The 16,950-nt window shown below is 39.6% G+C and overlaps 1 protein-coding gene across 4 annotated transcripts in view; it reads left to right on the forward strand.

Moving 5' to 3' along the window:
- Nucleotides 1–16,950, forward strand: part of LOC109961794 (PQ-loop repeat-containing protein 1) — a 61,962-nt gene that overhangs the window by 39,187 nt on the left and 5,825 nt on the right. The window contains exon 5 of one of the 4 annotated variants that reach the window (XR_002275176.1): nucleotides 14,646–14,845. The exons of the other annotated variants lie outside the window; for them this stretch is intronic. The gene's annotated coding sequence lies outside the window, so the exon portion shown is untranslated. The remainder of the gene's footprint in view (nucleotides 1–14,645; nucleotides 14,846–16,950) is intronic. 4 annotated transcript variants of the gene reach the window in all.

Raw genomic sequence — 16,950 nt, forward strand, 5'->3', positions numbered from 1 at the left:
CTTTCCCTAATGTTCACTGACAGAATATGTGTTTTTAGGGATACAACAACTGATTAATTTCATTACTGAATTATCTGATTAAACTGATGTTAAGCAGGTATAATGTTTACCATGTTAACTGTAGTTATGAGTGTTAGCATTCTAATATTTGCACAACAAATGCACCTGAAAGCGGACAGACATTTTGACCTGTTGATGGCACTAAATGAAAAGTTAAGAGATCACCAAAGTTAATACAGTTCATCCTGAGCATGACATCAGCACCTGTACCAAATGCCATCCTCATGGTGATGCCAAATGTACTGTCTCACCAAAGTCATTAGACATGGATGTAGAAAATATGGCACGTACTGACACAGACTATACTGATGCTTTTCAACAAATTGATGGTTCAGCAATTCATTTCAGTTATGTTATGCACTTATGTTTTCATTTTGAAATGAAAAGTCAATTGTAATGTGCTTCATTCAGGGTTTGGGTTTTGAAGAACACCCGCTGCATTGATACCCTCCCCAGCTATGTTGCTTAGGCTGAAACATTACCGCAACCACCTGTTTGAGATTACAATTTATAGCAACTCTTTTGCAGACACATGGCTTATTATTCATATTACCAGCAGGTCAGACTCAAAACTAAAGAAGACTGTGCCTTTGAAGTCATGGCTCCTAAAAGCTGAGTCTCACACCCACTGATCTCAAGGTCTGTAGACACTGTGGACTCTTTAAAAAAGCAGCTCAAGACCCATCTGTACTAAGTGACATATTGTCTAGAAAGGTTCTATATAAATATATTTTGCTTACTAACTTACTTCCTTACTTTTTAATCTCTTGTGTGTTGTGTTTTCCAGTGTTGTTCTGTAGTTTTCTATATTTTTTTGTATTTCGTTAATTCACCAAAGCACATAAATGCCATGGAATTAGTGTATTCTGTGGAAACAAAATATGGGAAGATGTAGAAAGGAAAAAAAACCTAGTTGGAGGGAAATGTGGGACATGAAGGAGAAAGGATTAGATTCATTCTGAGTGCAATTTATGACCTGACATGTCCCTTGTGTTCACTTCAGTACATCCTCTCAGGGTGTAAAGCAAGTCTGGCTCAAGGATGATACACCTGGAGACATAATCAAGTTTTGAAATGTTTAGCAGCAGCTATTGAAAGTAGCGGTAGTAGAGGTAAACACAGTGATAGTTATCTGCTGAGCTATCTGAAATGTTTGGTGAGTTATTTTAAATGTTTGGTGGCTACAACAGCAGTTGAAATGTTTGCTAGTGACTGTTTGGTAACAGTTAACCGGAATTAGCCTGAATAAATGGTTAAGGGTTGTGCTGGGATTGTGGGTGCAGGCAAAGGGGGTGGCTCTGAAGATTTGTGACACTGACCAAATAATGGGTAAACTTCAGGTAACTTATATACTGAGCTTCCTTATGAATGCTCTCCCGTTCTTTGGCACATTTGATTGTGTAGTATTGACTGTCTTATACTGTATGACTTATTAATATCTTCTATGCTGTTTTCCCAGTGTTCTATAGTTTGATGTATTTTATTTGAATTTCGTTAAATCCCCAAAGGATATAAGTACCCTGGAAATAGTGTACTCTTGGGGAAAAAATATATATAAAGAGAAGGTGAGAAGTACTTTGATTCATGATGCTGCTGTTCATGTTTTTCCCTTGAGAGACAAGCAAGCGACTGAGGTGTATATATCTCCACATACTGCAGTCTTCACTGTACATCCACAGTTCTTCAAGTCCTCCTGCATGTTTTCTCTAGATTATATGTCATGCAGTATTAGCTTTTATACCGAAACAGGAAAAATCAGTTAGACCATGTATTAACACAACGAATAGACTCTAAATACATTTTGTCTTCAAGTAAAGTGGTAACTAATAGATCCTGCCCTGTAGGTGATTTATTGTCTGAATGGCAAGATGTTCTCTTTCAGTAATATACTCCATTTTATATAAAGTGTCCTCAGGGTGTATATGTGGGCTTTGCTTTCCTGTGAGGAGCCATTAAGCTCAGACTAAATATCACACAGAAGATTAAATATGCAATAACACCACATTATGTCTCTGAGATTCCAGATGAATAAGTTAGGATCATCATTTTATCAAATTCAGATCTATGGCAAAGTCCCTGCATGTTCAGTAATGTGATAATATACAGCAATATCCGCAGCCAAAAACTGCAAACATGGATGTTCCAGAATACTTCACAATACTAAACTCCTCCTCCCAGAAAATGTTCCTCCTCACTATCAATCTCAACAGCCTAATCATACAAATGAACCTGCTGGCTGGAAAGAACCAACTCAGCACTTCCGACTCTACAGTATGTGTGTGACATGTTACAGGTCTTATGGCCCTTGTCACATGTACTTAATGTAATTCTTTCTTGTGTTCATTTGAACAGAAGTTTTCTAGAAATGATGATGTAGCTTGTAGTTGGCATTTTCCTCCTCTCAGTGTTATCCCATGTGAAACAGTTACTAGTTGTATAGTCAGATTCCCATACTCCTATTACTGAAGTGTGATAGTGAGTGTATGAATCTTTTTCACCTACTAGAACTACTCACCTTGTTCAGGTTGCCTAAATGATGGCCTTCAAACAGATGCATGCTGTGGATAAGCAGAGAGGGACATGCACCGGCCTGCTGTTAATTTAGACTTGTGTAAGTGTTGTCATTCAGATTTTGGTGTAGACCAAACAGTGGCTTGAGACAGCTGAAATGGATGGATTTCAGTCGGTTCCAAATGAATGCTGGTTTGATTCAGTTGAAGTGTGAGTATGAATTTATTAATGATCATTAATGTATTCAAACTCTAACATTTTATAGAATTTTATAGAATCCATGTGCTGACTGTAGGAATTGTAAAGGAAACCAGGAGATCTGTGTAAAAATCTCAAATTATTTAAAAAAAAAAAAAAAAAAAAATCATTTGGTAACCATGGTAACACACATGTTGTCAGTGTGCAAGTGAAGGAACTTTTCCTGATACATCAAAAAGAGTTCAAACAGAGGTGTGTTGAGCTTGTGTCCTCCATGTAGGTCATGTCCAGTTTATACCTCCTTTTCATTAGTGATGGCATACTGTACAAGGTTAGAGATCCTGGCCTGTGACCAGAAGGTCATCTTGCTTGATCCCCAGACTGGCAGGATAAATTATGATAAGGAAAGTCAAAGAGCTCCATTTGTTCCTTCCTCATTACCACCGATGAGGTGGCCTTTAAGGAAAGACCCTACACCTGATTGGGTGAGCGTGGTCAGGGAATTTTTGCAAAAGAGAAAAGAGAATATTACTCTCAGTGAAGCAGGATAGAGTAAATAAAAGGATTTGAAAACTAAGCATGGTGTTACTCTATGGAGTAAACTTGGTTTTCATGTTATCATGATAAGGCTGACAGTCGCCATTATAAAACAGGCCAGATCTGCCTGGTGTTGACCAAATAAAGCAAACTACAGGTGTGAAAGAAACCTTAATTACTGCAAGAATGTATTATTCTGCACATGTAGCCCTCTGGGTTATTTTAATGACTGCATTATTTAAAAAAGATAAAAAATAATTTGAGCATGTAGCATTCTGAATTTTTCCAAATATAAAGCTGCTTCTAGTTATTAAAATGACTTATTGGGGATGCCAGGTATTAGTCTGACAGCATTTGGTTGCTGAGTAATGCTGTCACCTGCTTGGCATTTAAAGGTACTTGTTACAATTGAATGGTAAAGTTGTGGTGTGTTTATACAAACAACAGTGTGTGTGTGTGTGTGTGTGTGTGTGTGTGTGTGTGTGTGTGTCTGATTGCTCAGCACTCTCTGCTGGCTACCTGGGGAGCCCGTCTGATTTTTGCTTCCCTCTCATTAGACATTATTTTGCCTCTTCTTCCAGGTCTGCATCAGTGTTGCCAACCTTCACAATGTCACTCAGTGATAGTGGGGAGGACACTGACAGTGGCAGTCATTTGCTCTGACACAAATGTATGCAGCCAAGTAATGCACATTACTGCTTCCTTTCTGAATGGATATGTATCTCTGTTAGTTTGCTTTCTCTAGTCAATTCATTAAAGAGCCCATGGCATGTTCATTTTGTATGTTTCCAGTCATTTAATGTTTAATCTTGGGTACCTCTAGATTAGCTTGGCACCCATCATAACTTCAAATAGTTTGTAATTATTTCAGAACGATAAAACCAGAGAGCTTCTTCCTAAAAACGAGAGGATAGTTCGTGAATGCGCACACCTCCTGCTACCGGTGTTGTGTTGAAAGTGAATAGCAAAGTAAACTGCAACAGCATTAATTAATTTGAATTTCTCCTCCATACCCTTACAACAATTCTTTACCGAAACAAAGCATTAACAGACGTATGTTTCTTTTAAACTTATTGTTAAGTCCTACTGAGTAGTGGAAACATCACTCCCCTTCAAGTAGCTCCAAGGCCGGTAAATCCAACCAATGGTCACTGCATCTTCCCCCACATGACCACATACAGTCCCAAAGTAGTGAAATTAATTCCAACAGGTAGTGTAGTGCCAACAATAACATCATGAATTGTTAATCTGATGGTTAATCAGCATCACATCACATGCTGCAGACACACTGGCCTCAAGCAGTCAAAACAAGCAGGTACTGTCTTCCAGGGGAATCCAGCATTGATGATCTGATCAGTCACCCCCCCGTGGGGCTTCACAGGCTGACTGCTTGTAGGTTAGACCTGCTCAGGTAAAACAGCGAGTCCCTGTACAGGAACATTCCTGGACATGCAGTAACCTCAGTCCCTGTGTTTTTTCCATATCCTCTGGTCACAGTGCAACAGCAGGAGGGAAAATATATCCACAAAACCAGGCGCAGTCGAAAAATTCCACTTTAACAATGGCACTGTGGATGTCTTTTTTAAATATATAATATAAGCTTTATTGAAAATACACATAACAAACAAGGCAATGTAACATTTTGCTAATATGGTGGGGGCACCAGTGGATGTCAGGCAAGCTCACATAGATGCACAATGGCCTGGATTTTATGCCCATTCGAGGAAATCCTTAAACTATCACATAATACATTCTTTTGTTAGAAAAAAAATAGTTTGGAGTGAGAGTTTGTGAGATGTGTATAAACCTAGTTGCTTCTGCACAGAAATACTAGAACATATGTTCACCTCATTTTTTGAGCTTTAGGTCACATCTAAGAGGATAATTTACCGTTGTAACATTGTAGATAAGTCAAAAAACAAGGAAAAGCATGCCGTGGGCCCTTTAATAACTCTTCTTTGTTGTCATGAATGTGACACAAGTAGTCGATCTATAGTACAATACCTACACACAACTGAGTCCAGCAAAAAAAATATATACATCCACATTAGTGCTGCATGTTCAGCTCCCATGCCCTCTTTTGTTACACAATCTCTCCCACATCTTCACAGCTAGCAGCTTGTTTCTCACTCTCAGTTCTGGATATTGCCCTTCAAGCTTTAGTGGTCGTCCTCTTACCGTGTCCCCTCAATGGCAGCATAATGGTGGTTTCACGTTTCTCTTGAGGCGACCATTATCTTGAGACCATTTCAGACAAAGTACCAGCATCTTTACAGTCTGACCCTGGAGGATATGATGCAGGCACTGTGATGACCTCTAAGCACTTTGTGACCTGTGAATCAGAGCTGTGCTTTTCAAAAATGTGTATGTGTGGCCTGGTATTACTTTGTTGTAGGCACATGGGGACTCGATGTCCTTATGGGGAAGAAAAACAAGCCCCCAAAACATAAATCATTCAATTTTACAGTGATTTCTTGGTTTAAGATTAGGTTAGGGTGACTTTAGGGTTACTTTTAAAAAGTCTGAACAGAAGTAGGTCTATGTATAAAAAGTGGTGTTTCTATGCAGTAAGTGAATAGAAGCACTATTCATTATGTCAGTACAATTTGACACGTTATTGTGCATAAAGGAAACCGAGTCTTCATGGGTGCTGAGAACAGTTTTCTGCTCACAGTCTAGAGCTATTAGTATCTGTTCAGATATTAGCCCTGTTATTAGTGTCTTTGTGTATAATATCTGAATACATACATGCAGAAGACTGTGTTTGCCTACTATACTGTGTAAGCAAAGCAGGTCTAGTGCAGTACAGTACAGTAGTATTGATCAACTCCATTGTATTGAAAGTCAGTGCATTACGTCTCATTGTTAACTTAGTATCCTGTCTGTCCTGTGCAAAACTGTGCTGTTAGACCTCACATGTTCTTCTTTTTTTATAGTACATGGTAGGGATTTGGAGAAGTGCAATGTTCAATGTTTTGCTGGGTGTAGTCTTATCACTGTACTATATGAATGATTTTTTTTTTTGTGACGTAAACAAGTAAAGTATATCCCAGGAATCTGTGCTGTATTCTTTTTATATTTTAAATGTCAATATCATGTTGTATACAGCTTGAGATAAAACTGAAACACAGCTGTCATAAAGCCCCAGTCACACTTGTAACAGCCATGCCTGTTATTTTTTTATTTAGACCTCTGCAAGCTACAGACCAGGCTTTTTAAAGATAATTTAAAAAAAAAAAAAAAAAAAGCTGGCTCTTCAGTAGTGGAATCAAGTGAAGTAACACAGAAGCACCAGAAGTCAGAGCAGCACCGCTGAGTCTCTATACTTTATATTAGTCTTCTGTTGCTTCAGGGTTAGTTTTAAGGCAGAGAAATACAAGAGAGGGAACTATAACAGAGTACCGACTTTTGATGTAGTGTTGACATATTTTCCCAGGAATTAATCAGCTGGCAGGTTTGCTGCTAGCAATGTTACTGATGTTTCCAAGTTCATGAAAATACATACCACCTTGCACCTTGACTTCTCAGGATAAATTAATGATACAAAGATTTTGCTCTGAGCTCTTAGCATTCAAACAGGTCTGTACATTTCAGGTGTATAGTGTCAGCATCTCTTGAATGTCCCTGTAACTTAAGCAAATCACCCAGGTAATTGGATCAGCATGACTAAGCACCAACTAATTTAAAGACCGTATCATGTTAAGTCAAGTCTGTTGTTGCTCTTTATTTTAATGATTGTAAGCCAACTGAACTCTATGGATTTCTGCTGAATCTGAATTTTGGAGGAATATGCCCTTATTTAGTTTTCTACAAGTATTTACAGCTAATCTTTTATTTAACCAACAACTCACAAATAACCGCTGTTTTAGGGCAGAGACACATCAAGCGGCCAGTCGGCCATCGGCGAGCATATGTTCAGCCTGTTGCTGAACATATGCGTTACTATCCATGATTTCACCAATTTAGTGTGGTTTCTCCTTGTTTTTCACTTGCACAAGCTCCTTTCTTCTTCTTCCACTACCAAAAGACAAAGGCCCGAAACAGCAGGGTCATATGTAGTTCCTTATCAGACATATTCTTGATTACAAGCAGCTATAAACAGCAGTTGTTTTGAATGAGAGATGTTTTGTTTATAGCTTACATTTCACATTCTAGCTTATATTTCACATTCTGAATGGCAAATACAGATACTGCCACCTGCTGGTAGGGGGAGTTATTTTTGTCACCCATGTATAGAATGTGCGTGCTCCTTGGCTGTAGTCTGTGCCTTGTATTCAAATGTCACTTTTCAACCCAACTGTCCCAGACAAAGGCAATGTGAGGCAATGCAGAGGTAGGCCTGCTGGTTCTTTCATGTTGGCTTGGTGTGTCTCTGCCCTTAGAATACTTAAGATGGTAGGTGTAATAAATCTGCTGAAATAGCCAACAGCCAAGCTCATCTGTTCTGTCTTGTTTACCTTCTATGTAAAAGTACCTCAAATTTCCTTAGGTAAACTCAGTGTAGTACTCCTTCTTCCTCCCACTCCCCCTCATTTTATGTAGTTGAACCCATTGTTTTCTGTCAGATTGGGAAATTTTTCAGAATTTGCCTGTGTGCGATCGATCAACATGCATAACTCATAGTTGGTGAGTTGAGAACAGCTCGACTTATCTGTTGCTGGACCCTTTGATTTTCGTCTCTCTATCAGTCCCCCTCAGGGAGAGCTACAGCCCTGCTGCTAGATCACCTCACACACCCCCTCGTGTGGGCACATGCGTGCACACACATTAATCAGCAAGCATGGACACACATCATGCCAATGCACAAATACATGATTTATTTGAAAAAGAGATGGAAGAGGTGACTGAAGCTGTAAACATCAGGTCTTGCCACTCAAGTATGTGGTTTTCAGTGAGCTTTGTTCAGTATTAAGATCATCAAGCAGTCACGAGGACTGTTTACCCCCCTCTGGAGACTCCTTAATTCTCATATGCAAAGCCTGATTCCCTATTTAAAGCTTAAAGGATTAGTTTGGGATTTTTTAAGTTGGTGTTAAAACAATATTGATGCATCCCTGTATGTGAGAAAAGGCCTTGGTTGTTGTCACATTTCCTACTCTCCACACTGACCCTGAATGTTTCCACCTGAAATGTCATTATGCTGCATAAAATGAGGGACAAACTACACAATTCTTGTTCTGTAAAAACACCGATTCCAAAGTTTGTCCGAGGCTCAAATGGCAACAAAGTTAATTTGAGTTGGTATATTTCAAAGTTAGTCTATTTAAAACCATTTTCCCTCCTTTTTACCTGGACAGTACCTTGTTGCAGCAGAGGGATATGTTATAGTAGCAGCATATACTGTAAGTTCTGTTACTGCAACCGGCTTTTTACTAACATAAATGCATAATCAATGTTGCAATCTCTTGGTTATTGTTATATGGCCATGTGAGATATACTACCATACACTACCATTTGTTTCTATAAAGCTGAGTCAGTGTCACTGAGACATGGTAGGTGAACTGCTGACAGTCATCACTGTGGCCTTTTTAGGAACATTATCTAACACACAGGTATCTTTAGTTTGGTTGACTGATAAATAACATGTTATGTATTTATTTGCACTTACCCCCTCGTCAGCTGTTGTTGGCTCGACTGCTGATGGCACAGCTGTGCAGAGTTTCTCTCACAGCACCCCTCCTGCTGTGGAAATGGGCTCTCAGCTTTGCAAACAGTGTTATGTCCATTTTGACCATTTCAGGATCGCTCAGGTGAATAACCGTGAATAACTCTTTGGCTTTTGGTCATGGGAGGTTCATCATAAAATGCAGACAAACCCAGTTATTACAAAGTCATTGTTAGTGTTAAGCCAACAAACCAATGCTGCAGTTTGTCAACCTCAAATGGAAAAATGTCTCATTCTAGGGAGTTCAGTGTTGTAGAATTTAGTCCACATTGTTTCTGACATTTTTGTTGTTGACTTCACTATCAGTTTCACTTTCTGGACTGCAGTCACACAATTTATTTATTTACAAATGCAGCAGGAACATGATACCAGTCTGCACTGATGGGGAGAATTTGAGCTTTCAATTGGGTATTCTTTCATCCCATTCATCCATTCAGTGGTCCCCTGGGCAGTGAAAGGCAGCAGAGGAGTCTGGGACAAGAAGATAACGAGACAGCAGCTGACAGAAGTAGAGGAGGGAAGGGGGGCAAAGGATGAAGATTTAGAATCAGGTTGAAGGAAGGAAAGAAGTAATGGAGACAAAAAAACAAAGTGGAGGGTGTGAGGAATGAAAACAATAAGAAAGACAGATTGGTGCTAGGGCATGCTGTATACACCCGATTATTTTTAGTTAGCTGTCTGATTAATCAGCCTATTGTTTCATCACTGTTAATGGTTGCACCAGTTTGTTGAACTTTCTGGAGTCTCTCTTTGGTTGAGCAGGTTGAAGGTTCCAGTTGCATATGTTACCTGGATAGTCCTGTAGTAGACAGCTTGCTGTATATCCAGCAATAGCAACTGAAGTCAGTACAACAGTGCCTTTTCAGTGTAGTGAGGCAAAGAGGAACAATCTGAAGCATGGGGTGATAGGTTGCTGTGACAAAGACTAGAATATGCATCTTGCCTGCAACCAACAATCAAAGTGGCGGGGCTTCTGATTTGACAGTTATTAAAGAAAAACAGTTTTATTACCGTTTGGGTTTTATTTCCCAGGTAACAGCTTTTTCAATTACAATAATGTTCTCTTCAAATTTATAGCTGTGTTATGCCGCCCTAGGGGAAACCCTTTTGCAGCATGACATGAGACTCCCCTCCTCCCAGCTTCCAGGAACCACCATTAACAAGAACAGGGAGCTTTTGTTCATGCAAATGGGTCGGTTGTGAAAAATGAGATCCAGAACAGCACAAAATGTGTCCTAAAATCCTTGAATCAGATCGGATCCTGATAATCTTTTAGGGCATTGATAGGCAGCTATACTGTGCATCTTACCTGAACATTACAGGACAGAACATCATAGGCCAAGTTATGGCAGAAAATGTGTGTTAAATGGGGTTGTCAATGTTACCTTTAAATGGCTGTCAGATCCAGATGAAATTTGGTCTGGTGACAGACATTGTCACCCTACATGTGTAACAACAGCTTTACAGCCCATAGAAAAGTTTGCTACTCACAATTCTGTTGAGACAAGGGCGGCATGCTCTGCAACATGCTGAAAGACTAAGAAAGTGATGGCTTCTGGGTTGGTGGACTGGTGGACTGGTAGCATGAAGAGGAGAGGTTTAAAGCTTAGCAATTTGTAATGTGCAAAACCAAGTATGACCTGTCATGTAACAGCGGACATCTCAAAACACAGTGGCATTAATCAGACAAGTGTGGGAGCAAGCAAGAGTGGCCAGACAGGTAACAAACCCCCAGCTTTGTCAACTTTATTTAGAGCAGAAAACTAAGGCAAACAAGTAAAAAGTTACTTCATCAGGTGAAGATTTTCACCATTATTGTTTTATTTTTATCAAAACAAAAACTTAAGCCATCACCATAATTTGCAGGATGCTGCTGACACATAGAAACTCTATACATAGTAACTTTAACGTCACTGCTTTTTAACCATGACCTTGAGCTTTCTTGAGAATTTTAGTACTTTAAACTTAATAATATCTTAATCTTTGTGCCACTGCCATGCTTTGATATTGTAGGAATGCAAGAAAAACTTCCTAATATCACACACAACACTCATGTCCTTTTAATTCTCTCCCTCTCATCCTTGTCTCACTAAATGTCACACAGTGGTTTCCTGTAGGAGCGATCCACACTGTCCATTCCAGTTGCTTAGAGGAGCAAATAGCTGTCCTGACGGCACTTGTTAAGTGCACAGCTCAGTTACTGTCATCCCACATACAGTGCATCACATCACACCGTGCAGTCAGACCCCCGTTTGCTTTCTGCATTTTCCCCCCTGTGCTGTCACACTCCAACTATCAGGGTGGCTTCTCTAGATTTATTGCCCCCCTGCCAGGCTACACTGTCATCCATCTCTCATTACTTTCCTTTTACTTCCCCTCTCCCCCATCTATCTCTTTGCACCCATCATTTCATCTCCATTCCTATAGTACCCAGTTCACCCACTCTGTTTTCATTTCTTGCCACTTAGCTCAGCTGAAGGTGTAGTAATCAAAGTCCTATCCAAGGTTGAGCTGAATTAATAAGTCAGCATGTGTGTATATGTATTTGTTTGTGTTGTATACTTTGGTGAGAGCGTGAAGCAAATGTGTAGTTTCATGGTTTTCATTTCTGTGTTTTTGTGCAAAGTGCTGGTTGATGTCTGTGTGGATGTGTGTGTGTATATGGCACAGAGGTAGTCGGTCTTTTAGTATTCTCAACCAATACCATAATCACTACTCTTTACCCCATGGACACTCAAGGCCTCAATCAGGACCAAGTTCATTTGTTTGTCCTGTCAGCTGTCAAATGCCACGATTAATGTTGTTGCTGCCAGATAGAGCTACATGAGACTAGCATGACCAACAGAGTCTGAAAATATTTACAGTGTGTGGAAATGTGTATGTGTGTGTACTGTATGTAGGCACATGCGTGGGTGTGTGCCTGCAAGAGATGAATGACCTCAAACTTGTGTTTTATCTGCACTGCTGTAGAGAATGCTTTTGTACAGATGACCCGCTCTCCTTAATTACACTGTTAACGACTCGTTCACGATGTTTCCCGACCAAAGAGATTAGCTGAAGGGGGAGTGGAGAGTTTAGGAGGGTGAAGGGAGACAAGGTTGGGCAGCGTAAGACAGCTCCAGAAAGGAGGGTAAAGAATAAATGAAGGTTGCAAGGCTGTAGAGACAGACTGAGGAGCCACTGTTTAGGAATCAATCAAGAAAGTGTGAATTTTAAGTGTCATTTTTATGGTAGAAACAAAGAAAAGCATTCTACACTGAATTTAAATTCTCCCCAGATATTTGTAGCAGCAACATTTCAACCAGCAGGGTCTCTTATGGGTCAACTCAAGTTCTTTTTTGCTTCCTCCTCTTCCCTGTTATTCACGGATTTCATCCTGCACATATACCCAACTCATAAATTCAGCACACATATAAAAATATGATGATACTCTATATGTAATAGGATAGCTACTTCCTAAAAAGTTTTGTTCCCTAGTGCTACAAAAGAGTACATTGCTACTGTACATTCACTCAACTTCTCTCACAAGATTTGCTTTGCTTAAAAGTCAACCCAAAAATGGGCACTTTCAGAGTGCAAGTTTATTGCTTCACTAACGTGTGCTCTGTGCTGATTTTTAACTAAAAGTGCAGCTAGGTTGAACTTTGACCCCAAATACACAGCATGCCTGCATGACCCTTTAATGTACAGGCCAGTAAATATGTAGTAACTATGCAGTAATGTTAAGAAATTGCTAGGAAATATCCAGAATAACTAAATGGAATGAGTAGTTGTTGTTCATGAATGACCAGAAATTACTGAGAAGTACCATTTAAAAGCACAATAAAGAGGTTTGGCCAGTAATTCTGTTGCAATTTATTGTTATAATAACAGGTACAGTACATGGCCACAATGGGTGCTGGTTTTTCAGTAGAAATGACTTCATCGCTCGGTATAAGTGTACTTTGAAATGTACAGGTAATTTATGTATGACAAAGTACAAATGGTAGGTAATAACAAAGTAACTACCTGCAATAAAATGTCAACTGCACATTATTTACCTGCCAATTAAGTAAATAATACACTGTTTAACTGACTGGACTTTCTTTATTCTACTTACAGTGGGTACGGAAAGTATTCAGACCCCCTTAAATTGTTCACTCTTTGTTATATTGCAGCCATATGCTAAAATCATTTAAGTTCATAAGTTCCTCATTAATGTACACACAGCACCCCATATTGACAGAAAAACACAGGATTTTTGACATTTTTGCAGATTTATTAAAAAAGAAAAACTGATAGCTTACTGTGCCATAAAATGCAGCTGTATTATTTGACCTTATCATTGGTCACAGTAGAAAATGATAGAAGTCAAACTTTATTCTCTTTTATAGAGAAAAGCGGAGCATCAATGCGGTGACAGGGCTATAAAACTAAAGGGTGAGTGGTACAGTGGAGGCAAAAAGAAGTGATGCAGTGTAGAGGGGGATACAAATTAAATCATGCTCAGTGGGTTCAACAGAGGGTATTATCTGATGGGGAAAAAAACTTGTGGAAGAAAAACCAAGTGTTTCCTCTGAGGAGTACTGGCTACCAAGAGGGAGAGAAGCCTAATGTGTTCAAATTTGTTTGCACATTTATTTTTGAACAGTTCAGTTGAATCCTGGAGAGTTTACCCCCAAAAGTTTAAACTGTTCGGGGAGCAGAACACATCAGTGAGACTCAGTTGTGTTCTAAACAAGTTTGTCAGCCTTTGGGAGAGCTAGAAAAAGCTTTTAGCAAGTAGAGCCTGAGGTGGTTAAATTGGAGGTGGGAGGATCAGTTGGACCAAACATTGCCTGAAGCAGACTGGCTCCATGTTGTTGGCTTTTTTTTTTTTTTTATTTCACATACAGGTAAGACCTGTTCAATCTTTGGATTGAAATAGTGAATCAATTCAAAGCAAGCGTATACTGTATAACTTCTGCAAAACAAAGGAAAATAGCAAAGATGACAGGAGCACAAATCTAAGTAACCAAGTAAGGTGTAGTGACAAATCCTGTATGTTGATCAAAAATGAATTTTATTACTTATTAATTCAACATCTCTTTGACAGAAGAATGTCTGCTTCCTTTTTCAAAAATTGTGTGTTTTTTTTTTTAAGTTGAAATCAAATCCGAATGTAATAATGTTTGGAGTCACAGAATAGTGTGCTCAAATCATAGTTGGGACTAATCCACAGCCAGCAGTGACAGTCCTGATACTGGTATGACAATTTTTTTGTGCCCATGCACAGAGATTGGACTAAATTAACAGTACTGACACTGTTGGGGAACAAAAATCCAACAGAAAATTAAAACTTTTTTTGTTACTTGCAATTTTGTTAGAAACAAACCGTTCAGAAATACATGTAGAGGCTGACTTCTTAGTAAAACTGAATTTTAATTTTTGACAGTCAGTCCATTTTGTGGCAGTTAATGACTGAACTTATGAGTGCACATTTGCAAATGTGATGGGATATGAAAGTCCAGACCTGCAGACTGACTGTCCTATATATTGTAACAGCTGTGAGTTCAACTTCGATCATTACACTCCAAGCTGCCAGTATTTTCAGCCTGTATCAGTCTGGATTGTCACATTTCTATACCACATGCAGTGTCTAGGTTGGGTACATTCTCAGACATGTTGAATAATGATGTCCTAATCTCCATGCCAGGGCAGGATTGCTTGCTGCTAAAATTTTGGTTCCACATCGGGGCCTGCAGGGATGCCAGAGGAGAGATGGGTGCTTCATGTGATTCTGCAAGGAGAGCTCAAGGATAGTACAGGACAACTATCCCCATAGTCATTATGCTGACTCTACCACCATACACACACATGATCCATATCACAGAGGTCTGCTCCCCATTCAAAGAGGTCCTTCTCTTTCTTTTTTGGTGGTTTTGATGTCTTACTCGTGTCTGTCTTAATGCATGCTAGATAAATGCTGTCCTCTGCAGGCTCTGTTTCTCTCTTTTCCTTTGTCTGTCATCCATCTGACCCTTACCGGTGCGTTTCAGTGTTGGCTGATTGTCCTGATTTGTTTCCAGGCCCAGTCAGCCCCAGTAAAAAGAATAACTTCACATTACATTCATACTTAGGAGACATTGTGTCCTGAGAGCAAGAGTAGAGGAGTGAGCAAAGAGTAGGTGGAGCTGGAGTGAGGGCAAAAACTGTGAAGGGTAAGAGTTTAAGAAACATGACAGTAAATGAGTCGAGATGATAGAAAATTTAATTAGAAAGATGGGAAAGCACAAGAGAGGAATACCGCAGAAAGACAAACAGTAAAAGGATAAAGACAAGATTGAAAGTGATGACTAGAAGAGTATAAGCAATGCGCAAAGTGAGGAGTATCCTTTCTGTACTCTCTCTGGTACTTTCTGAAGTTTCAGAGGATTCCTTCAGGGTATTGTGTTGGAATCAGGCCACCAATACAGTACATAATTGCTGTCTTCTTCTGGATCTTTCTTCTCAGGCTCCATGTCTCAGGCAGTCTTTGTGCCTTTCTTTCCTTCCCTTTCATGATCAACAGTTTAGCCCAAATCTCATGGTGTTTGTTAATTTTTCATTGTTGTTGTTGTTTTTTTTTGCTTCTTGTTTTTATATAGCAAGTGTTCAGAGACAGAACAACTTTCAAATATGAATTAAGTTTTCTTAGTTAAATTTAGAAAGTGAGAAACTACTTGTTTTAGCTAATGAACTGCTGATATCTTGCTTGTACTATACTTCTTTTAGTTTGGGGGTGGAGTGGGTGGTGGAGTGCCATCAACTAGAAACCTTTTTAAGAATAGTTCAACATGTGTTTTAAATGAGAAGATCAATGCCACTCATGTTTTTAGAATAAGAGTAAGTGCATTGACATACAGTATATACAAGGGATATGGTGTCACCACTTCCCTCCACTAAGCAAAAGTGAGGCCAAAATACTGTGAATACAGCAGCTGCCATCTTGCTTTTTTTGGTAACCAGATTCTGCACAGCAAGGGCCAGAGGTGGAGTGACAACATCTGACCACCAATCAAAGCTATCTGATCATCCCAAATACACCCCTTTTTATATCATAAAATACCTTATTAAAAACTAACATACCAGAAAAATGGCCACTTGTACACACATCAGCATGATAATATCTACCAAAAACCACAGAAATCACCTTTGGGAAAAATGTGTCTGATTTGTACTTTGAGTTTTTAGTTCAGCTCATCTGCCATCCGCTAACATAGAGGAGGCAGGATTTATGACCTACACTGCAATCAACCACTATGGGGCGATTGCATTGGCTTCACTTCTGGGAGCTGTCATGATGGCCATGTTTTCAGAATCAGAATCTGCTTTATTGGCCAGGTGTGTCGGACACACGAGGAATTTGACGAGTACATCGGCTCTCAATGTTCATGTACATATCCCCATGCAAGGGGCAAGTAAACAGTAAAACAACATAAGGCTGTGTAGTATACCAAAATAAACAGTATTAACAAGCAGCAAACAATGCAAAATAAACAGTATAAACAGACAGTAAGCAATGCAGACAAACAAAGGAATGCTCATTGTGAAATGAGATAAATAGGAATAAAAATAGAGTACTTAAAACTAGAGACCTGTACGAATCTGTATAATCTGTACAATGTATATTTACAGGTATTGCACTGAGGGTTATTGTCCAGTCATACTGTCGTGGGTCAAGTGTTCATGAAACCGACAGCCTGGGGGAAGAAACTGTCCCTGTGCCTGGTTGTCTTAGTGCATAGTGAACCATCCAGAGGTCCAGAGGGGAGGAGTTCAAACAGATTGTGTCCAGGGTGTGAGGGGTCTGCAGTGATCCTCTCTGCCCTCCTTTTGACCTGTGAGGTGTTCAGGTCCTCCATGGAGGGCAGGCTCACACCAGTGACCTTTTCTACAGTCCTGACTGTCTGCTGGAATCTGTACTTGTCCTGTTTGGTTGCTGAGCCAAACCAGACAGTGATGGAGGTGCAGAGAACAGA

This window comes from Monopterus albus, unplaced genomic scaffold, assembly GCF_001952655.1.
Source record: "Monopterus albus unplaced genomic scaffold, M_albus_1.0 scaffold59.1, whole genome shotgun sequence".
Classification (NCBI taxonomy): domain Eukaryota; kingdom Metazoa; phylum Chordata; class Actinopteri; order Synbranchiformes; family Synbranchidae; genus Monopterus; species Monopterus albus.